Source organism: Lithobates pipiens, unplaced genomic scaffold (assembly GCF_037356315.1).
Source record: "Lithobates pipiens isolate NorthernLeopardFrog02 unplaced genomic scaffold, aLitPip1_a1.2 Scaffold_25, whole genome shotgun sequence".
In the NCBI taxonomy this organism is placed as follows: Eukaryota; Metazoa; Chordata; class Amphibia; order Anura; family Ranidae; genus Lithobates; species Lithobates pipiens.
The window spans coordinates 92,553,874-92,578,721 of NW_027507787.1; the positions used below are offsets into that span (position 1 = coordinate 92,553,874).

Genomic DNA, 24,848 nt, shown 5'->3' on the forward strand with positions numbered 1-24,848 from the left:
GTAAATCAGCCAAAAACGATTGGTGTGTAACTGTGTTGAAGGTACACAGAACACCCACTGCTTCAGATGCTAACAAACACTACACGAGGCCGCCTGAAAGGCAGCTTTATATAGTGTGGGGCGTGCACTACACAGTCTGAGCTATGATTGGCCACAGGCAGGATGCCTGTGGCCAACCATTGCTCTTCCCGCTACTGGCGCTGCGATTGGCCAAGCATGCGGGGTCACAGTGCATGCTTGGCCAATCGTGAGACAGCAATGCATTGCGCCATCGCAGTGCATTGTGGGCCACACGAATTTTGCCGCGAACGGCCCAAACGTTCGGAATTCGGCGAACGCACGAACGACCGATGTTCGAGTCGAACATGCGTTCGACTCGAACACGAAGCTCATCCCTAGTCATCACGTTCAAATCCGTCGGACTTTGGTGTGATTGTGTGTGGCAAAGTCCGTTCATTCGGAAAGTCCGGGAACTCCACCGAAAGTCCGTCAGACCTAGTCTGCCAGAAAGTCCGGTCGTGTGTATGCGGCATAACTGACCATCTATGTAAGAAGGGCATTAGTCCAACTCTCCATGAACATAAGGGGCATTTTTCCTACTAACCCGCAATAAACTGATTTTAGTAGAGGTTCTCGGAAACAATTTTAAGTGTAACTTTGTGGTAAAAAAGTAATGCCGCGTACACACGATCAAACTATCCGGCGGACCAATCTGCCCGTGTGTGGGCTCCGGCGGACTTTTTTTTCCCCAAAGTCCGGCGGACATAGAAAGTAGTTATGACTCAAAAATTGTCAGTCCAGCGGACAATCTGGCCATGTGTGTTCTAGTCCGCCAGACTTTTGGAATGAACGGACTTTCCCGCAATGGAGAAAAGTCCGTTCATTTTGAACGCGGCTCCAGGTAGCCGGGACTAGCGCAGGAGGTGTTTTTAAAATGATTTATTGCACAGCTCCGGTTGTCTTCTTCCGTCTTGGGGGGTCTTCTCGCCGGACTCCTCCGCTATCTTCTGCTCTTTTACTAGCTCTTTCACTAGCGGAGGAGCCCAGCTTCCTTCTTTGTCGCCGCCGCAGTACGGGGGTCTTCTTCCAACTTCGGGGGTCTTATCCCCCTCTTCAGGGGTCTTGCCCCCCTCTTCGGTTCTTCTTGCCGGGCCTCCGCTCCTTCTTCCAGCTCTTTTACTGGCAGTGGCCCGGTCTTCTGTCGCCGCCTTCTCTTCTGTTCTTCTCTTCTTCCTTGAGATGTTGACTCGCTGCTGTCTCTGGCCGTAACGACAGGGACGTGTTGCGCGGTGACTTATATAGGGACAATGGGCGGGGTCACCGGGTGATGTCCACATCCATTCTGATGTCACAGTCCCAGAGGATGCTGGGACCTCCTGCGCTAGTCCCCGCTACCTGGAGCCGCGTTCAAAATGAACGGACTTTCTTCCGTGTGTGGGCAAGTCCATTCATTTCAAAAGTACGGCAGACTCCCGCTATAGTCCGGCGGAAAGCCCAGTCGTGTGTGGGCAGGTCCGCTCGTTCGGAAAGTCTGCCGGACTTTCCGGTGGTTTGTCTGCCAGACTAAGTCCGCCGGATAGTCTGATTGTGTGTACGCGGCATAAGGGAGAAAGGCTGTTTTAATTTGAGTTTATATATTTTGTTGTGGCCAATGTTAAAAAAAAAAAAAGAAGCTTTTTTTCCACTAACTTGTCACTTCAGTGGACAGAGAAAAGAGGAACAGCAGCCGGGAAGTGAAACTAAATCAGCCCTGCAGTATGTTGTATTGATAGAAGTGTAGGGATTTCCCACTCTGTGTATGTACTCCTCCTCCTTGCACCCTCCTCCCCTGCTCTGGCTTCCTCTTTCACTACAAGGAAGAGGTGATTGTATTCGTATTATTTAGAACTACAAACTTTGCCACCAGCCCTGGAGACCTCTGATCGAAGCAAGGTACTGTACTTATCTGATCAATGGCTGCTTAAGACTTGGGGGTTATCTGCCTGCAGTGCGATAATGGGTGGTGGCAGGCGGCATAAGCTGCTGGTTGTTGAGGCTACATTGAAGCTAGCCTCCTATGTTCAGGTTATTTAAATGTAGAAAAAATGATCTGTGCAGTATACACAAAATTTTACCCAGGTCAAATTTTCCTGCATTTAAACGTATTTGTCTTTACGCGCGCTTACAGGCGTTTAGACCTGTCCCGAGTATCTCACCTGCCTCTCACCTAAAAATAGCTAAACCAAAGGCACCGTCTGAATTATACCATTAAAAATCATCAGACACGTCCTATAATCGCAGGTTTGTAAATGCCAGTGTGAATGGAATGGCACCTAAGGGGTTACAGAGCCCTGGAACAGCCAGATGGCCGAACAGTTTTATTTTTAATTTGTTTAAAATGTTTTATTACCAGTAACCCCCTCATGACAAAGCTAAAACCATCCTTCATTCCTTAAAAAGGTGAGTAAAAAAAAATAAAAACATTTCCAAATGTTGTGTTTAATGCTGCTGAATAACGCAAACGTCATTTTGTGAGTGGAACTCCGCTTTAGTACAGTTTTGCTATTTTTGCATGTGTTAGTAAAACTATATCATCGCAACTACTTACTGTATCCCTGTATCCTGGTGGATTATATCCCTTTTTTTTTTTTTTTTAAAGGACAAATAAGGATTTCATTTGGTGGTAAATATTAATGGATATCTTCTGCTTTTTTTTTATCATCAAAGGAAAACTGGCACAAAATAGTAAAAATAAATATATATATTTTTTAAAATGTAGCTGTATATTTCTTGCTGTTACCAAAGAAAAACCCAAAATAAATTCTCCTGCCCCTGAAGATCGCAGCGTTACCACATATTTGTATGTTATTTGTAGCCATAGTATGGCTCAGAAATCAGGATGAGCTCAGGCGTGTTCGCATAGAACACATGCAGAGACCGCCAGGAAGTGGGCGCAGTGCTGCTCTAATCACAGTCAGTGAGACATTGCCCCGATGTGCAGCTGCAGATATCGGGCAATGTCTCACTGCCTGTGATTAGCGCAGCGCTGCGCCCACTTCCTGGCGGTCTCTGCATGTGTTCTATGCGAACACGCCTGAGCTCATCCCTACTCAGAAACAATAGTACGCATTTTGTTTTGTTCTTTAATCATACCTAAACTACACTGACCCTGACCCCAACCTTTGACCTTAACCTTGACTCTAATGCCAACCCTGACACTGACTTAGATCAAACCCTGATCTAGCTATTTTTCTTTCTTTTATTATTATTAATAATAATTTTAATATTAGTAGTAGTATTATTTAAAATGCACTGCTTTTTTTATATTTTTCTCCTCGAGCAAAAAGAAAAAGATACAATATATCTTTTTCTCCATTCAAGAGGAGAAAAAAACACAGGGATTTCTGTCACAGCCAATCAGATCCTAGCACAGCGATCAGGTGATTGTGAACCAGACCTCCTGATTGTTGGTATGAGATTCGGGACTCTCAGCTCCAGAATAAGGCTGTACAGCCAGCCCTCCTGTACTGGGCCCAGGCCTCATCAGTTCAAAAGGGGGGACCAGGCACCTGCCGAGGTGGAGGGCTGGCTGTACTGTCTTATTGCAGACACTTGTAAGTCTTGTGCAGTGCTGCAGGCTTCTACTTTTCTTTTCTTCCTGCTGCACTACAGGGGTATCAGCTCTAGTATCTGCGCCCTCTTCCCCCTGCAGTCTGGGATCCCTGTGTGCCCCTTTTTTCCCCACAGTGCTGCTGTTTTCCCTCCTCTCCTGCCAGCAGCTGCTGAGAGCACAGAGGTGGCTCACCATCCTGAATGAACACAGTAAATGATCATTACCAATCGCTCACTGTGGGGATGCAGATTTTGCCTCCGTGCCGCTTATTCACTTGAATAGGTCTTGTTTCGACGGGAGTATAATTTCTGCAATGGCTGCAAAACACAGCATTATGGCCGTTGCATTTGAGCAAAAATATCAATTGATATTGTCAGAGTCAGGTAGGCTGTACAGGGCCCTGTGGTTTCTATCAGCAGCCCTGCTCAGCTCAAATACACGCACAGGAAGGGGTTAATGCATGGTGTGTGCTGTATTTTCCCCGATCTTTATGTGTTGCTGTAGTAAGGCTGGCCCAAGACAGCCTGGGTCCAAGAATGAATTGCTGCCCTCGCAAAAGAAATAAAAATCACGCCCACCAAAAGGCACCCACATCCATTATTTTATATCATGATAATTAAAATTAAATTTATCAGGAAGTTGGATTTACATGCAAAAGCACCTTGTCTATATGCAAAGTCATATGACATACCATTATGTTCAATTCCAAACCACAAACACCATATCACAAACCCCTCTCCATCACAGATCTTTTCATCACAGACCCCTCTCCATCATGGACCCCTCTCCATCATGGACCCCTCTCCATCACGGACTCCTCTCCATCACAGACTCCTCTCCATCACAGACTCCTCTCCATCACAGACTTCTCTCCATCACAGACCCCTCTCCATCACAGATCTTTTCATCACAGACCCCTCTCCATCATGGACCCCTCTCCATCATGGACCCCTCTCCATCATGGACTCCTCTCCATCACAGACTCCTCTCCATCACAGACTCCTCTCCATCACAGACTCCTCTCCATCACAGACTCCTCTCCATCACAGACTCCTCTCCATCACAGACTCCTCTCCATCACAGACTCCTCTCCATCACAGACTCCTCTCCATCACAGACGTCTCTCCATCACAGACTTCTCTCCATCACAGATCTTTTCGTCCCAGACCCCTCTCCATCACAGACCCCTCTCCATCACAGATCTTTTCATTACAGGCCCCTCTCCATCATGGACCCCTCTCCATCACGGACCCCTCTCCATCACAGACCCCTCTCCATCACAGACCTTTTCATCACAGACCCCTCTCCATCACAGATCTTTTCATCACAGACCCCTCTCCATCACAGATCTTTTCATCACGGACCCTTCTCCATCACGGACCCCTCTCCATCACGGACCCCTCTCCATCACGGACCCCTCTCCATCACAGACCCCTCTCCATCACAGACCCCTCTCCATCACAGATCTTTTCATCACAGACCCCTCTCCATCACAGTCCCCTCTCCATCCCAGACCCCTCTCCATCCCAGACCCCTCTCCATCACAGACTCCCCTCCATCACAGTCTCCCCTCCATCACAGTCGCCCCTCCATCACAGTCTCCCCTCCATCACAGACTCCCCTCCATCACAGACTCCCCTCCATCACAGACTCCCCTCCATCACAGACTCCCCTCCATCACAGACTCCCCTCCATCACAGACTCCCCTCCATCACAGACTCCCCTCCATCACAGACTCCCCTCCATCACAGATCCCTCTCCATCACAGACTCCCCTCCATCACAGACTCCCCTCCATCACAGACTCCCCTCCATCACAGACTCCTCTCCATCACAGATCTTTTCGTCACGGACCCCTCTCCATCACGGACTCCTCTCCATCACGGACTCCTCTCCATCCCGGACTCCTCTCCATCCCGGACTCCTCTCCATCACGGACTCCTCTCCATCACGGACTCCTCTCCATCACGGACCCCTCTCCATCACGGACCCCTCTCCATCACAGACCTCTCTCCACCACAGACCCCTCTCCACCACAGACCCCTCTCCACCACAGACCCCTCTCCATCACAGACCTCTCTCCATCACAGAACCCTATCCATCACAGATCTTTTCATCACAGACCCCTCTCCACCACAGACCCCTCTCCATCACAGATCTTTTCATCACAGACCCCTCTCCATCACAGACGCCCCTCCATCACAGACGCTCCTCCATCACAGACGCCCCTCCATCACAGACGCCCCTCCATCACAGACGCCCCTCCATCACAGACGCCCCTCCATCACAGACGCCCCTCCATCACAAACTCCCCTCCATCACAGACTCCCCTCCATCACAGACTCCCCTCCATCACAGACTCCCCTCCATCACAGACTCCCCTCCATCACAGACTCCCCTCCATCACAGACTCCCCTCCATCACAGACTCCCCTCCATCACAGACTCCCCTCCATCACAGACTCCCCTCCATCACAGACTCCCCTCCATCACAGACTCCTCTCCATCACAGATCTTTTCGTCACGGACCCCCCTCCATCACAGACTCCCCTCCATCACAGACTCCCCTCCATCACAGACTCCCCTCCATCACAGACTCCCCTCCATCACAGACTCCCCTCCATCACAGACGCCCCTCCATCACAGACGCCCCTCCATCACAGACGCCCCTCCATCACAGACGCCCCTCCATCACAGACTCCCCTCCATCACAGACTCCCCTCCATCACAGACTCCCCTCCATCACAGACTCCCCTCCATCGCAGACTCCTCTCCATCACAGATCTTTTCGTCACGGACCCCTCTCCATCACGGACTCCTCTCCATCACGGACTCCTCTCCATCACGGACCCCTCTCCATCACAGACCCCTCTCCATCACAGACCCTTCTCCATCACAGACCTTTCTCCATCACAGACCTCTCTCCATCACAGACCCCTCTCCACCACAGACCCCTCTCCACCACAGACCCCTCTCCACCACAGACCCCTCTCCACCACAGACCCCTCTCCACCACAGACCTCTCTCCATCACAGACCTCTCTCCATCACAGACCCCTCTCCATCACAGATCTTTTCATCACAGAGCCCTCTCCACCACAGACCCCTCTCCATCACAGATCTTTTCATCACAGACCCCTCTCCATCACAGACGCCCCTCCATCACAGACGCCCCTCCATCACAGACGCCCCTCCATCACAGACGCCCCTCCATCACAGACGCCCCTCCATCACAGACGCCCCTCCATCACAGACGCCCCTCCATCACAGACGCCCCTCCATCACAGACGCCCCTCCATCACAGACGCCCCTCCATCACAGACTCCCCTCCATCACAGACTCCCCTCCATCACAGACTCCCCTCCATCACAGACTCCCCTCCATCACAGACTCCCCTCCATCACAGACTCCCCTCCATCACAGACTCCCCTCCATCACAGACTCCCCTCCATCACAGACCATCCCATCACAGTCTCCCTCTCCATCACAGTCTTCCCTCCATCACAGTCTGCCCTCTCCATCACAGACTCCCTCTCCATCACAGACTCCCTCTCCATCACAGACTCCCTCTCCATCACAGACTCCCTCTCCATCACAGACTCCCTCTCCATCACAGACTGCCCTCCATCACAGTCTGCCCACCATCACAGTCTGCCCACCATCACAGTCTGCCCACCATCACAGTCTGCCCTCCATCACAGTCTGCTCTCCATCACAGTCTGCCCTCCATCACAGACCATCCCATCACAGTCTACCCTCCATCACAGACTCCCTCTCCATCACAGTCTTCCCTCCATCACAGACTCCCCTCCATCACAGACTCCCCTCCATCACAGACTCCCTCTCCATCACAGACTCCCTCTCCATCACAGACTCCCTCTCCATCACAGACTCCCTCTCCATCACAGTCTTCCCTCCATCACAGTCTTCCCTCCATCACAGTCTTCCCTCCATCACAGACTCCTCTCCATCACAGACTCCTCTCCATCACAGACTCCTCTCCATCACAGACTTCTCTCCATCACAGACTTCTCTCCATCACAGACTTCTCTCCATCACAGACTTCTCTCCATCACAGACTTCTCTCCATCACAGACTTCTCTCCATCACAGACTTCTCTCCATCAGAGATCTTTTCATCACGGACCCCTCTCCATCACAGACCCCTCTCCATCACAGACCCCTCTCCATCACAGACCCCTCTCCATCACAGACTCCTCTCCATCACAGACTCCTCTCCATCACAGTCTGCCCTCTCCATCACAGACCCCTCTCCATCACAGACCATCCCATCACAAACTCCACTCCTTTACAGACCCCTCTATACTACAGACTTCTCTCCATCACATATTGCCCTCCATCACAGACTGCCCTCCATCACAGACCATCCCATCACAGACTCCCCTCTGTCACAGACCATACCATGACAGACTCCCCTCCATCACAGACTCCCCTCCATCACAGACTCCCTCTCCATCACAGACCCCTCTCCATCACAGACTCCCCTCCATCATCCATCATTTGCTGCCCCCCTCAAAGTTCCAATGGACCCAGCGGGACCAATGGTAGTGCTGGCCCTGTGGTGCAGTAATTTTATGGCCAGGTAAAGTCACTGAAAGCTCCACTGCTGGCGTGCATTGTGTGAGAGTACTGACACCCCAAACCTGGTGCATCATTTACTTTTTTTTTCTCACAGCATTTTTTTAAAACGTTCACATGATATAGAGCACTAATTACCATGGTGGCATCACAATGCTGTGGTTCACATCACATTCCGCTGCACAAAAAAAATTTAAAAATGTAGAGCATGCATTTTTTCTCTCAGCACACACCACAGCAACACCTCTTATGGAGGGGCAAGGATTTTTAATTTTGGGGCTAAAAGATGTCCTTTCATATTGCCAAAGTTTGGCAGTTATGCAGGAGAGACACCATTGCGTGACATGCTGGAGAACTGAACACTTTTAGTAATGTAGAAGTGGAGAAAATTTTCTGTTCTAAAAATATCAAATTTTCATGATGCCAGTTCACATTTCAGAGAAGAACGGACATCCTTTTTTTATTTTTATTTTTTAATTTTTTATTTTTTTTAAATATACTAAAGAAAGAAAATCGAACAACTTGGTATTTGCATTTAAAGTGAACCTGGCAGTGAGGCTATTAAGTGAACCAATTATGCAGCCATAGGCCAAGTAAAGGGTTAGCTAAATGTATTTATGGCGATACAAATGCACTCGGGTACAAGTGTCAAAGAAATGTATTGCTATAAAAAAAAACACAATTATTTATGCATTAGGACTTTTATTAACTTTAATTTTATTTTTTAAAGTGGTAGGTAACCCTGTGAGTGCGCTTACAATAAATGGCCTATGATGTCATCTGTGCATGCACAGTTATGCTCTGCATTCATGGCCAAACAGTATGCCGAGGAATGCAGTGCCATGCCACGACTGTTAGTCCTGCGCACATGCACAGGAGTGATATCATCATGGTCCAGCCATTCAAATGGCAGGAGCCCGCAAACCCAGAAGGAAGGAAGACCTTTCTGAAAAGAGGGCTTCCTTTCTAAAGTAAGTTTGTCATAATATGCTAATATGCAACGCATATTAGCACATTATGGCATAAACCTGAAGGGGGTCCATATTTTATTTTTTTCAAGTCTACTACCACTTTAAGTGTTTGTTTTTCCATTTTTATATTTTTCCATTTTTTGTATTTTAACTTTCACTGCGGCCATTCAACACATACTGTATTCCATCCACTTCACCTCTTAGTCAGCGAAGAGTACAATTGTTAAAGCTGAACTCCAAGCAAAACGAATAAACGTATGATTATAATATTTGTAGCGGCGGGCTCCTAAAGAGCATGGGCTATGCGTTTTTCAAAATTAAACTCTACCTAAACTGCAGTTAGGTTTGAGTATCATTTGTCCAAATTTGACTTCTGTATCAGTCTGACTGGACTGTGAAATGTCTTCTGGCAGGCGTGGAACTATGGTCTGGTCAGGTGTTTAAATTACTCTCCCTTGGAGCCAGGTCGGTGGGAGTGGCCCTCTCGCTGTGCCCTCTGGGAGAGGTTATTTAAGATGTGGATGTCACATGGTTTGGGGTTACGGTCCAGTATGGTGTGCTGATTACATGGTCCTGGTCCTCCTGACCAGCCCCCAGGAAGGCTATGGCCTGGGGTGTGGATCCAACTGACTGTAATGCCTTGGGGCTGGCTAGCTCAGGGCAAGAAAACTAAAGGAGGATTCTGAGGTGGTTGGGTGCCGTCTCCGGTTTGGGCGAGACCCATTGTACTTCGAGCATTCCAGGGGAGGACTCTTTAGAAGAACACCACGTATGGGTTGGTTTTCTTAACAAGAGCCTGGAAGGGCTGAAGTTACCGAGAGAATCCGATGATCCGGTATGATCATTCGTTTATACTTTAGTGTCAGTTTTTGTGAGTGTTGTGTGACCATTAATTTTTACTTTAGTGTCAGTTTAATTTGTCAGGGCAGATTTCCTGCAGCATATATCAGTGCGTTACTGTACGTTTAACGCAGTACATATTAGTGCGTTACTGTACATTTAATGCAATATATATCAGTGCGTTATTGCATGTTTAACGCAATATATTTGCATGCGTTGCTGAATGTTTAACGCAGTTTGAGTGCATTACTACACGTCTAACGTAGTATATTTGAGTGCATTCCTGCATGTTTAACGCAGTATATTCGAGTGCTTTACTGCACGTTTAACACAGTGTATATAAGTGCTTTACTGCATGTTTAACGCAGTATATTTGAGTGCTTTACTGCACGTTTAATGCAGTGTATATCAGTGCATTACTGCACATTTAACGCAGTATAATTGAATGTGTCACTGCACATATAACGCAGTATATATCAGTGTGTTATTGCATGTTTAACACCGTATATTTGAGTGCGTTACTGCACATTTATTGCAGTATATATGAGTGCATTACTGTACTTTTAGCGCGGTATATATCAGTGCATTACTGCATATTTAATGCAATATATTTGAGTGTGTCACTGCACATTTAAAATAGTATATTTAGGTGCGTTACTGCACATTTAACTCAGTATATATCAGTGTGTTACTGCGTGTTTTAACTCAGTATACTTGAGTGCATTACTGCACATTTAACACAGTATATTGGAGAGTGTTACTGTATGTTTAATGTAGTAAATTTGAGTGCGTTACTGCATGTTTAATGCAGTATATATCAGTGCATTACTGCACGTTTAACGCAGTATATATCAATGCATTACTGCATGTTTAACGCAGTATATTTGAGTGCTTTACTGTATGTTTAATGCAGTATATATCAGTGCATTACTGCACTTTTGACGCAGTATATTTGAATGTGTCACTGCATGTTTAACTTAGTATTCTTGAGTGTGTTACTGCACATTTAACGCGGTATATATCAGTGTATTACTGCACGTTTAACACAGTATATTTAAGAGCGTTCCTGCATGTTTAACAAAGTAATTTTGAGTGCATTACTGCACGTTTAATGCAGTACATATCAATGCATTACTGCATGTTTAATGCAGTATATATCAGTGTGTTACTGTACATTTTACGCAGTATACATTTAGTGCATTACTGCACGTTTAACGTGGTACATTTGAATGCATTATTGCACGTTTAATGCAGTATATATCAGTACGTTACTGCATGTTTAATGAAGTATATTCGAGTACGTTACTGCATGTTTAACACAGTATATTTTAGTGTTACTGCATGTTTAATGAAGTATATATCAGTGCATTACTGCACGTTTAACGCTGTATATATCAGTGCTTTACTGCACATTTAATGCAGTATCTATCAGTGCATTAGTGTGTTACTGTGCTTTTAACACACTATATTTGAGTGCATTACTGCACGTTTAAAATAGTATATTTGGGTGTGTTACTGCACATTTAACGCAGTTTATTTGAGTGCGTTACTGCATCTTTAATGCTGTACATATCAGTGTGTTACTACACGTTTAACGCAGTATATATCCGTGTGTTACTGCATGTTTAACGCAGCATATTTGAGTGCTTTACTGCACGTTTAACGCAGTGTATATAAGTGCATTTCTGTATGTTTAACGCAATATATATCAGTGCATTACTGCACATTTAACTCAGTATAATTGAGTGCATTACTGCACATTTAATGCAGTTTATTTCAGTGCGTCACTGCACGTTTAACGCAGTACATTTGAGTGCATTATTGCATGTTTAACGCAGTATAAATCAGTGCGTTACTGCATGTTTAATGCAGTATATATCCGTGCATTACTGCACATTTAACGCAGTTCATTTGAGTACGTTCCTGCACGTTTAATACAGTTTATTTGAATGTGGTACTGCGTGTTTAACACAGCATATATCAGTGCGTTACTGTATGTTTAATGTAGTATTTTTGAGTGCGTTACTGCACATTTAACGCAGTATATATCAGTGCGTTAGTGCATGTTTAACGCAGTATATATCAGTGCGTTAGTGCATGTTTAATGAACTGTATTTCAGTGCGTTACTGCATGTTAAATGCAGTATATTTCAGTGCATTACTGCATGTTTAAAGCAGTATATATCAGTGCGTTACTGTACATTTTAACACAGTATACTTAAGTGCATTACTGCACATTTAACGCAGTATATTTGAGTGTGTTACTACACGTTTAACGCTGTTTATTTCACTGTGTTAATGCAGTGTATATCAGTTTTTTACTGCACTTTTAATGCAGTATTTTTCAGTGCATTACTGCTCGTTTAATGCAGTATATATCAGTGCATTTTTAGTACAGTATACTTCAGTGCATTACTGCACGTTTAATGCTGTATATTTCAGTGTGTTACTGTACGTTTAATGCAGTATATATTAGTACGTTACTGCACATTTAATGCATTATATTGACTTTTTTTTGGGGGGGGGGGGTTTATTTGCATTTCCAAAACAATAAAAAAAACAGACTACATTTGAGATCAGCCCAATTCCTGGAGATACATAACACACTCAGTATTCAACACTTCAGTGCTAGGCCAATAGTTTGAACTCCAAGGCTACTATGTATCTATAACAATGGAGCTTCTGCATCACATTTATCCAAGACAGATATTCATATAATGCAATTTTAACCGGCTTCCAGAGCTAAAAGTATTTGAATCCAAACAAATTCAATCAATAGACCCCCAAATTCAGTGGATAAAGTACCAACTTTCATCTAGGGCAGGGATATGCAATTAGCGGACCTCCAGCTGTTGCAAAACTACAAGTCCCATTATGCCTCTGCCTCTGGGTGTCATGCTTGTGGCCGTCAAAGTCTTGCTATGCCTCATGGGACTTGTAGTTCTGCAACAACTGGAGGTCCGCTAATTGCATATCCCTGATCTAGGGAATCTCAAAACCACACCCCACAATAACAGTATCAACTTTATATGGAAGAGCTTGCAACTACTAGGAGTCATATACCATAACTAATTAGTCAGACACTGTAGATACACTGTTTGTCCACCCACTCCACACCTTCTCAAAATTGTTGGGTATTCCCCTACTAGTATATGTGGCTCTATATAGAGGTAGGGCTTTATTGATATGTGCTTTCCAGGCCTGAGCACGTTCCTGCATGTTTAACGCAGTATACAGTTGTGCTCATAAGTTTACATACCCTGGCAGAATTTATGATTTCTTGTCCATTTTTTAGAGAATAGGAATGATAACACAAAAACTTTTCTTTCACTCATAATTAGTGTTTGGCTGAAGCCATGTATTATCAATCAACTGTGTTTACTCTTTTTAAATCATAATCACAACAGAAAGTACCAAAATTACCCTGATCCCAAAGTTTACACATCCCAGTTCTTAACACCATGTATTGCCCCCTTGAACATCAATGACAGCTTGAAGTCTTTTGTGATATTTGTGGATGAGACTCTATCTTCTCAGATAGTAAAGCTGCCCATTCCTCTTGGCAAAAAGCCACCAGTTCCTGTTAATTCTTGGGCTGTCTTGCATGAACTACGCATCTGAGATCCTCCCAGAGTGGCTCAATGATATTGAGGTCAGGAGACTGAGATGGCCACTCCAGAACCTTCACTTTATTCTATTGTAGCCAACGATAGGCTGACCTGGCCTTATCTTTTGGATCATTGTCATGTTGGAATGTCCAAGTACGCCCCATGCACAGATTCCTAGCTGATGCAGACTCCCTTCCATCACAGACTGCCCTCCATCACAGACTGCCCTCCAACATAGAGCATACCATCACAGACTCCCTCTCCATCACAGACTCCCCTCCATCACAGAACATCATATCATAGCCCATCCCATCACAGACTCAACTCCTTTACGGACTCCCCTCCTTTACAGACTCCCCTCTTTTACAGACCTCTCTCCATCACAGCCTATCCCCTCACAGCCCATTCCATCACAGCCCATCCCATCCCATCACAGACCCCACTGCATCACAGACCCCTCTGCATCACAGACCCCTCTCCATCACAGATCTTTTCATCACGGACCCCTCTCCATCACAGACCCCTCTCCATCACAGACCTTTTCATCACAGACCCCACTCCATCACAGATCTTTTTATCACAGACCCCTCTCCATCACAGACCCCTCTCCATCACAGACCCCACTCCATCACAGATCTTTTTATCACAGAACCCTGTCCACCACAGACCCCTCTCCATCACAGATCTTTTCATCACAGACGCCCCTCCATCACAGACGCCCCTCCATCACAGACGCCCCTCCATCACAGACGCCCCTCCATCACAGACGCCCCTCCATCACAGACACCCCTCCATCACAGACGCCCCTCCATCACAGACGCCCCTCCATCACAGACGCCCCTCCATCACAGACGCCCCTCCATCACAGATGCCCCTCCATCACAGACGCCCCTTCATCACAGACTCCCCTCCCCCCCATCACAGACTCCCCTCCCCCCATCACAGACTCCCCTCCCCCCCCATCACAGACTCCCCTCCCCCCCATCACAGACTCCCCTCATCCCAGACCATCCCATCACGCACATACATAGGATTTTCATCACAGACGCCCCTCGGAATCGGACAATAGCGGAGGCGGACGATATCGGGTGTCTGCGGATGTTCATCCGCAGACACCCGATATCCCATAGGAATGCATGTATGTCCGTATTTCATCCGCAAACAGATGGATGAAATACGGACATACTGTCCGCATGTGTGAAAGGGGCCTTATGGAGGGGCAAGGATTCTTCATTTTGGGGCTAAAGGATGTCCTTCTTTCATATTGCCAAAGTTGGCAGGTATGCAGGAGAGACACAATTGAGTGACATGCTGGAGAACTGAACACTTTTAGTAATGTGGAAGTGGAGAAAATTTGCTATTCTAAAAATATCGAGTTTGTCAGTTCACATTTCAGAGAGGAACGGAAATCCTTTTTTTTTTTCTTTTAAATATACTAAAGAAAGAAAATCGCCCAACTTGATATTTGCATTTAGGCTGGGTTCACACTGCTGCGGCTACGAGAACCGGATGTGATTGGCACCGCACTGCAGTGCAAATCACATCCGATCTCTGTGCAATGCGAGTTCAGCCATACAGATAGTATGGCTGAATTCGCATCGCACCCGCCCCAAACCCGCATAGGACCCTTTTTTTGGTCCGCAGCAGAATCGGATCGCATGGGTGTTCACACCATGCGATCCGATTCCTGTCCAAGTTTGCAGATCGCACTGCGATATGTGAACTGATCTGGGGGTGTCATTAACGTTTCACTGACACTCCCAGCAGTTCGCATAGGGCAGTGTGAACTGCCGCCGGGAGGCATGCGATGCGGGAACCCACCGCGGATTCGCAGCGTTCCTGCATCACTGCAATGTGAACCCAGCCTTAAAGTGAACCTGAAAAAGAGCTTCAATTGCGCGACCTAGGTGAGGTTTAGTGAGATAATATAAATTAATAAATCGTCAAATATTATCAACAAATCAATAAATAATATAAGTGACAAATAGTGTTGTTCATCCCCTAAGGGGAAAAAAAAATTGTAATTCCTTTTCTGTTTTTTTTTTCCCTTTTTAAATTAACCAATGACTGAATCCATAAATAAATAAACAAACAGTGTTATGTGAATAAATCAAACAAATGTTCACAGCGTATGAACACACAATTATATCAATTAATGGTGGCTATGGTTATAAGTCCATATGTTCTGCAGGGTCAAAGCAAAAAACTTCAAAGAATTCCTTCCCAAATGGTGGAAAATAAGCAAACTTTAACTAAACAGCAACAGTTTTTCTTTGCTCTATTTCTTCTAATACAGCCTCCATATGTAATCCTGCAAGCGATATATGAAAATGACCAAATGACCCCTTACCAGATCCTAGGATCAAATGGGCATATATCAGAATGAACCCTCCACACCGAGCGATATCCCACTCTCTTCCACATTTTTTTTTCCCCTTAGGGGATGAACGACACTATTTGTCACTTATATTATTTATTGATTTGTTGATATTTGACGATTTATTTATTTATATTATCTCACTAAATCTCACCTAGGTCGCGCAATTGAAGCTCTTTTTCACTTACACTTAACCCTATATTCAGGTTTTTTAATTGCAGCACCTGGCAATGTTTTATCACCTTTGAGTGTTGTTTCCTTGTGTGTATTTCCTTGAGGGTGCTTCCTGTGCTGTGTCATGAGGATAAACACAGCAGTTTTGGTTACTAAAGCCCCCCCGATTCCCTCGTGAAGATGAGGATAAGAATAAATTCAATACCTTTGCCTTCTCCCCATCCTTGGTAACCAGATGTCCTTCTTCATTCTTTATGGTGTCAATATGGTCTGTCCTCCCTATTTTACTGTTTACATACTTACATTTCTTGGGATTTTTTTGCCCTCCCCCGCTATGTCTCTTTCTATCTTAGCCGCCCTAATTTCACCCTTACATTTCTGGTTGCATTCTTTATAAAGTCTGAATGCTGATGATGATCCCTCAACCCTGTATTTTTGAAGGCCTTCTCCTTTGCTTTTATATGCATTTTTACATTGGAGTTAAGCCAATGGGATGCACTGGCTAATGCCCTTATTTAATATGCTCTTAAAGCAAACCCATCTCTCCTCCATGTTCTTTGTCCCTAAGATTTTATCCCAATTTATGCCTTTTAGCAAGGTTCGTAGTTTAGGGAAGTTTACTCTTTTGAAATTCAGTGTCTTTGTATTCCCCTTATGCTTCCCATTTGTGTGATTTATACTGAAGCCAATTGACTTGTGATTGTTGTTTCCTAAATTACCCCATATTTCCACATCCATGATCAGGTCTGTATTGTTGGTAATCAGTAGATCTAGTAACGCTTTATTTCTAATTGGTGAGTCTACCATCTGATCCATGAAATTGTCCTGTAAGACATTTAGGAACTGGTGAGCCTTAGATGAATGTGTGGTTCCCTCCTCCCAGTCTATGTCTGAATAATGAAAGTCCCTCATTATGATAACACTTCCCATCCTTGCGACATATCCAAATTGTGATTATTATTTTCCCCTTGGCTTCATCCCTTTGGAGCTCTACCCATAAGGATTCCACCTCCTCCCTAGCTCCCTTAAGCCCCATACACACTATCAGAATTTCTGCTGATTGTTTCCCTTCAGATTTACCAAAATCATGTAGTGCAAGCGCCTGCCTGATTGCATACAAATTGAAACTCCTAAGGTTTGACCTCATATTACATGGTTTTGGTCAATCTGAAGGAAAAACTCAGCAGAAAAACTGATAGTGTGTATCGGGCTTTAGTGATGTCATCTCTCACATTCACTTGTACATTCTTCTTGATATATAGACATACCCCTCCCCCATTTTTCCCTCTCTATCCCTGCGATAAAGGGTATACCCTTGAATGGTTGCCAGCCAATCATGAGAGCTGTTGAACCAGGTCTCTGAAATTCCCACAAAATCCAGATTCTACTCATACAACACATCTCTAGTTCACCCATCCTATCCACCAGGCTCCTGCCATTGGTGAAGATGCCACATAGTTTAGACCGGTTGCATATTATCCTCCTATTGGGTGTTCCGAGATTGCAACTAGGACTTGTTACTATACTTACCTTGTGTTTATATGCTTTAGTCAACCTACCACTAAGGCCCTTAATACTACCCTCTGGAATATATTTTGCGCTGACTATCTCTACCTCTGGACCCTCCCCCCGTCGCCTAGTTTAAAAACCCCTCTAACTTTTTGGCCATCTTTACTCCCAGCAGATCTGCACCCTCATCATTTAGGTGCAGTCTGTCCCTTCTATAATATTGGTGACCGACTGAGAAGTCGGCCCAGTCCTCCAGGAAACCAAAACCCTCCTTACTACACCAGCTCCTCAACCACTTGTTTACTTCCCTAATCTCCCTCTGTCTTTCTGGTGTGGCTCGCGGTACCGGTAGTATTCTTGAGAATACTACCTTGGAGGTCCTTTTTCTCAATTTAGCTTCCAAGTCCCTAAAATCGTGCTTTAGGACACTCCATCTGCCTCCATCTAACTTGCACCATGACAGCTGGGTCTTCCCAAGCCCCTCCCAGTAATCTGTCCACCAGATACATGATGTGCCAAACCCAACCGCCCGGTAGACAGCATACAGTTCGGCGCTTCAGGCCTTTGTCACAGTTTGCCCTCTCTGTCCTTCTAAGAATTGAGTCCCCTACCACCAGAACCTGTCTATCCCTTCCCTTCGCTTCCCCCCCACTCTCACTGGAGGAGTTCTTCCCCTGGCAACTAGGAGAGTCCCTCAGCTCCAGCAGTGATGGTCCCTGACTGGTTTCACCAATGTTACTCAATGGAGCGTACTTATTGGGATGCTCCAGCCCTGGATCGGCCTCCTTGGCACTTCGCCTTCTATCCTTCCTGTCACCCATCTACACTTTTCTAGTACCTGCACCTCTTTGTCTCCACCCCTTCTGTGCTGGAACCTGCCGGGTATGTTCCCAGCTTTCCTTTAGTATGGACGATCTTCTCAGTGCTGCCAGTTGATTCCCTAGATTCAGAACTTGGGCTTCCAGGGAAACAATGTGCTTACATTTTGCACAGCAGTATTCGCCCTCAATGAGATAATCAAGGAGCACGTAAATGCTGCAAAATGTACACCAAGTCACATCTCCAACCCTACCAATTTAATGAGGATTAGGGATTGTACCCTGTCCAAATTAACTAGCAACTAGCTTCCTGACAGTAATACTCAGCAATACACTACACAGGTACTCATCAAGACAATACACAGGTACTCGCAGACCCACGTGCACCCACAGACCCACGTGCACCCGCAGACCCACGTGCACTCGCAGACCCATGTGCACTCACTACACAGGTACACACAATTATACACAATACACAGGTACTAATGATCCCCACCATTACTCAGCCAACACTCAGGTACTCCCGACACTCAGGTACACACAATACTCGGGTACTCACAATACTCACTCAATTTGAGTGCGTTACTGCATGTTTAATGCAGTATATATCAGTGCGTTACTGCATGTTTAACGCAGTGCATTTCAGTGCATTAGTGCATGTTTAGCGCAATATATTTCAGTGCATTACTGCACTTTTAACGCAGTACATTTCAGTCCATTACTGCATGTTTAATGCAGTATACATCAGTGCATCAGTGCAGTTTTACTGCAATATATCGTATAGTGGAGTGTGTCTGTGTAGTGAGTACTCAAGTTAAAGTGCACCAAACACCACTTTCCATTGATTAAAGTGCATCCACATACACATTTCCTCATCTTCATTACATTGTTAAAAAGCCCCCCCCACCCCCCCCCCCCATCATGTCTGGTAGGTAAACAAGGAGAGGCAGACATTCCCATGACACTGTGAGTGGCCCAGCAGCATCTGTATCCACACGGAAAGGTGGACATGGTCCATCCTCAGGCAGGGCATCATTTCCTTTGTTTAGTGATGTTGCACATGCCATCCAGCCACAATATGTAGAGGAGGTGGTTGACTGGCTTACTAAACCATCATTATCCCCCTCATTTTCCATCACCCAAGCAGATACCAGTGTGCAGAGTGGCTTATTCTGCCTCATTGTCCACAGCTACTCCTGCCAAAGCCCCAGCATCAGGCATGGAAGAGTCAACTGAGTGTGAGTCACTTGCTCCTCGAAGATGCACAGCTATTTCTTATTTCAGATCTTGGTTCTGAGGATGAGGAAGGTAGGAACACGAGCCTACAGAGAGGGGAGAACACTGGTAAACAACAAATTGGCAGTCATTTCTCCCAGCCACAGCGTATTGCCAAGTTGTCTCCAGTGATAATGAGGATGAAGATGAGGATGATGATGATAAGGTCACTGACATGACTTAAGGAAAAGGGGGTGTAACCATGCTGGAATATATTTAGAAAGGAAATAAGCTACAAAAAGCAGCAGCATACAGTGCAATGACACGGGAAATCCAATAAAATGGAAAAAGCTGCGCTACAGAGTCTTATAAAATTGAGACCATAAAAACTGACATGATGCCAAGGAAATCAATGAAATGTAGAAATTGTAGTCACTGGTTAATTAAAACACTGCAGTGTGCATGCACAATCAGATAAAGTGCCCGACCACTGTAACTGTAGATTCTGCTTACCAAACGGCAAGCATTCAAGGCAGGTGTCTATAACCCAGCCTGGGCCTTTAAGCTTGCAGGTGACCACAACAAAGATGGTAATTGAATAGTACTGCTCACTTCCTCCGTCCCAGTATACGTATGCTATCAACAGATGCTCTGGAAGAGAAAAGAACTAACCATAGTGTAGTATATTCCAAACTAGGGAATTTATTAAATAAAATATTACGCTTTCATAGTCATATAAAATGCATAAGAAAGATTGCCGGCCGGCATACACAAACGGAGCCTGTCCTCCTAGTCAGATCGTGCGGTGACATCACTACGTGCCTACCACCAGGCGCTTTTTGTCATCAGCAGACGTTGTCAATGGGGAACAGGCAGAGTAGTGACTCACCATTTTAAATACAAAATCCAAGCCTCGTTCTGAGTCACAAGTAACTGGATCCAGGGACGCCATATTGGATATGGGCAAATTTTCCCTTACCCTCGAAAACAAGGACAATTATATCCTGTCAGGGCTAATGAACTTTGGACTGGCTGACTACCCGATCTGGCTACTGGACTCCTATGGCTATGCTTGACTACGCTTTTTTCTATTTACCTTTTTATTTTTATTAATAAACAAGTGAAATTTGATTGTACTTCTGTCTCAGTCTGTTTCATGGTTTCTGACAGTACGCGAAGGCCATGAATTCAGAAGATACAGTCAATCCACTTGTTGGTAATATTTTTTCCAGATTGGATGAGCAAGATCACCATATGGATCAGTTTGCCTTGGCGTTACAATTGCTCCTGAATTGCATGACTCACCTGGAATCCCCCACGGTGGCTGCTCCGGTACAACCTGAGTCGCAGGCCGTCCCTGCTGCTGCGCCAGTCTCTGTGCAGGCACCCGCCTCGAGTATTACCTCTATAAGAGGTATGTTTGGTTCTGCTCCGCTTCCCCAGCGATTTGGGGGCGATCCAGTTCAATGCAGAGGGTTTCTCAATCAGGTTGAGATATACTTCGAAATGCTGCCCCAGGCGTTTCTCACGGACAGAAGCAAAGTAGGTTTCGTGATATTATTGCTTTCTGAGAGAGCCTTGGCCTGGGCTAACCCTCTATGGGAGACGCAAAAACCTGTTGTCTTGAGTTACCCTCAGTTTGTGGCCTCCTTTAAAAGGGTTTTTGATGTTCCTGCACGCTCTGCTTCTGCTGCCAAGTGCCTCATGTCCATCAAACAGAGTACGAGAACTGTTGCCGACTACGCCATTGAGTCCTGTATTCTGGCAGCAGAGGTTGCTTGGAACAATGAGGCCCTCGTGGCTGCTTTTTCTCATGGTCTCTCGGATACCATCAAGGATGAGATAGCAGTCTAAGATATACCCACTTAGCTGGAGAGCTTGATCTTGTTTGCCATCCTCATTGACTCCAGACTCAGAGAAAGACTTTCTCTTAAGAAGCGCTTGCGGAAGTCTCCTGTACGTTTGCCTCTGAGCTTTGTAGTCCCACCCATGCCTCCCTCACCTCCCATGCCTCCTGGTACAGAGTTGGTCAGTGAAGATGAACCCATGCACCTGGGCTTCACGCGTCTCTCTGCAGATGAGAGAGCCTTTAGGAGGAGAGATTGTGCCTTTATTGTGGCCAGGCAGGTCACTTTTTGAAGTCTTGTCCTACCCGTCCAGGGAACGCCCGAACCTTGAGGTCCTGTCATGGACAGATCTTAGGTCGCGTTGTTTCATCCTCAGTTATCCAGAAGGATAAGCCCCTGGTTTTGGTCACCCTTTCTTGGGCTGAGTCGTCCATCGAGATACAGGCTCTAATCGACTCTGGGGCTGCAGGCCTGTTCATTGATGCTGCATTTGTTTCACAGCACTAGATTCCGCTGCAGCTGCGTGACACTCCACTTGCCATTGAGGCTCTTGACAGGAGACCTTTACAGCCTGCCCATGTGACTCATGAGACGGTTCCGTTGTCCATGGCCGTAGGGGCTCTTTACCATGAGATAATCCAATTCCAAGTTATTTCCTCACCCAGATTTCCACTGGTTATTGGTTATCCTTGGTTACAGAGGCACAACTCCTCTTTAGATTGGCTCCGTGCTGAGGCTTTCTCCTGGTCACCACAATGCAGTGAAACGTGCTTCCTGAAGGTATCCAAGGTCCTGTGCACCGCTTCACTTCCCTCCCTGCTGGAGGAGTACCGTGATTTTGGCGATGTCTTTGATAAAGGTCAAGCCGGTAGTTTGCCTCCACACCAGCCTTATGATCGCGCAATTGACCTTTAACCTGGTGCCATACCTCCTCGTGGCCGGGTTTACCCTTTGTCAATCTTGGAGGATAAAGCCATGGAGGAGTATGTTGCTGACACACTTTCTTAAAGTTTCATTCGCAAGTCCTTGTCTCCTTCTGGTGCTGGTTTCTTCTTTGTGAAAAAGAAGAGCGGTGAACTAAGACCTTGTATAGATTATAGGGGTCTCAATCGTGTCACGATTCAGAATGCCTACCCGATTCCATTGATTACAGAGTTGTTTGACCGCCTCAAGGGAGCAACGGTTTTCACAAAGTGACCTGAGAGGGGCATACAATCTCGTGCACATTAAGGAGGGCGACGAGTGGAAAACTGTGTTTAATACCAGAACAGGCCATTATGAATGATAATGCCTTTTGGCCTTTGTAACACCCGGCAGTTTTCCAGGAATTTATTAACGATGTCCTCCGAGATTTGTTGCAATTGTGTGTGGTGGTTTATCTCGATGATATCGTCATATTTTCCAAGTCCCTGGAGAGCCACCACACAGATTCAAGCTACATTCAAGCTTGCCAAAGCTGCTGGCTTTACAACTCCTGCCTTTCCGTTTGGTGGATTCTGCCACTATCCATGATTTTGCAGAATGTGCTGTACCACAATGACAGGTTTCCAGTCACTATTTCTTTTCACCTAAGGCCCTTCCAGCTCTCTACCATCACATGCAAGGCAATGTTGTGGCATCGTTGGGCAAGGCAGTCAGCCACAATGTCCACATTACTGCTGACACATGCTCCAGGAAGCATGGTCAGGAATGATATATTTAGTTCACAGCACATTGAGTAACTCTGCATGCAACTCAGAAGGATGCAGGACAGGGCTCAGTGCTGCAGCTTGTTGTGCCACCATGTCTCCATACAGCTAGTGGTGGTGATGCAAAATTTGTCAGCTCTACCCCCTCCTCCTCTTCCATGCCCTCCTCTGCTATATTGTCTTATGACCCACAAGTACCCGCTATAAGTAGGGGCTATTCAATGAGTCAGGCTAAATAGTGCCATGCAATGCTTTAGCTGATCTGTCTAGGTTACAGGAGCCACACCGCAGCAGAGATTCTTGCAGCTCTGCACAGGCAGGCCCAGAGGTAGTTCACGCCATGCTAGCTGGAGCCAGGGATAGTGGTGTGTGACAATGGCACAAACCCCCTTCCGCCCTTAGACAGGGAAAGTTGACACATGTGCCATGCCTGGCACATGTCCTCATTTTGGTGGTGCAGCATTTTTTAAATAGGTACCAAGGGTTGGAAGGTCTGCTAAAGCAGGCTAGAAAAATTTGGAGCGATCATACACAACCAGTGCTCAGTTAGCTGAAATTCAGCAGGAATTCCACCTGCCTGTAAATCGCCTGATTTGTGACATGCCCACCAGGTGGAACTTGACTTTGACAATGCTGCAGTGGCTGCATATGCAGCAGAGGGCCATCAACGAGTATCTGTGTAAGTAGGGCACAATGACAGGCTCAGGCTGGCTGGGCTTTTTTTCCCCATGCCAATGGCTGCTGATAAAGGATGCATGCACTGTACTGTCACCATTTGAGAAGGCCACAAGAATGGTGAGTAATGACAATGCATCAGTGCATCAGTGACAGTGACATATAAGCCTTCAAAATAGGCACTTTTGATTTTTCCAGTTCAGGTCACATAGACTTCAATGGGGTTAGCTATTTGGTTCCGAACTTTTGCAATGTTCAAATGTTCTGCCACAAACCGAACAGGGGGTCGTTCGGCCCATCTATACTTACCATTGAAGGAGCAGAGGGGGACAGGTAAGGTCATCTCTCCTCTTTCTACTTGTGGGCAAATATGCATGCAGCATACACCTGATTGGCCCTAAGTGCTGCCCTTCAATCTCCAAATATGTGTGTACAGGGGATTACAAGAAGCTGATACATACCTCCCAACTTTAGAACTTGAGAATGAGGGACACTTCAGGAAGGAGCCTAGAGAAGGCTTCTGTCGGCTCTGAAGTGAATTTAGAAATGCTGGCTGCCATAGAGGGGGTCATTTTGGCAACTGGGAAACTGAGCACCCCACAGGAGATGTGGGGCAGGTGCCCTGCCTAAGCTAGCTCTACCTCTGCCAGGCTAAATAGTGGAGCCAATTGCCTGAACTTGCTCCAGCACAGGGTCCTGAGATTCAGCCCGCATTCGCAGGATGCTGGGATTTTGTTCATATTTTGGGTCGGTCCCGCTGAATCTGGAACGGTTGGAAGGTGGCTGATATATAGTTACATTTGGGTATTTACACTGCTTGTATTTTTAAAAACATTTTATTTTCACGGATAAATAAATGTATTCATTGTTTTTGAGTTTAGCTTTTAAGGGTTAACATACATGGATTGATCCATACATGCAGTGCTTTCTAATGAAACA

The 24,848-nt window shown here is 45.9% G+C and overlaps 1 protein-coding gene across 2 annotated transcripts in view; it reads left to right on the plus strand.

Annotated features, from left to right (window-relative positions):
* The first annotated feature begins 1,780 nt into the window (after positions 1-1,780).
* Positions 1,781-24,848, plus strand: part of UNC93B1 (unc-93B1 regulator of TLR signaling) — an 86,379-nt gene continuing 63,311 nt past the window's right edge. Inside the window, exon 1 of one of the 2 annotated variants that reach the window (XM_077454685.1) lies at positions 1,781-1,932. The gene's annotated coding sequence lies outside the window, so the exon portion shown is untranslated. The remainder of the gene's footprint in view (positions 1,933-24,848) is intronic. The other variant, XM_077454687.1, reaches the window with a different exon arrangement.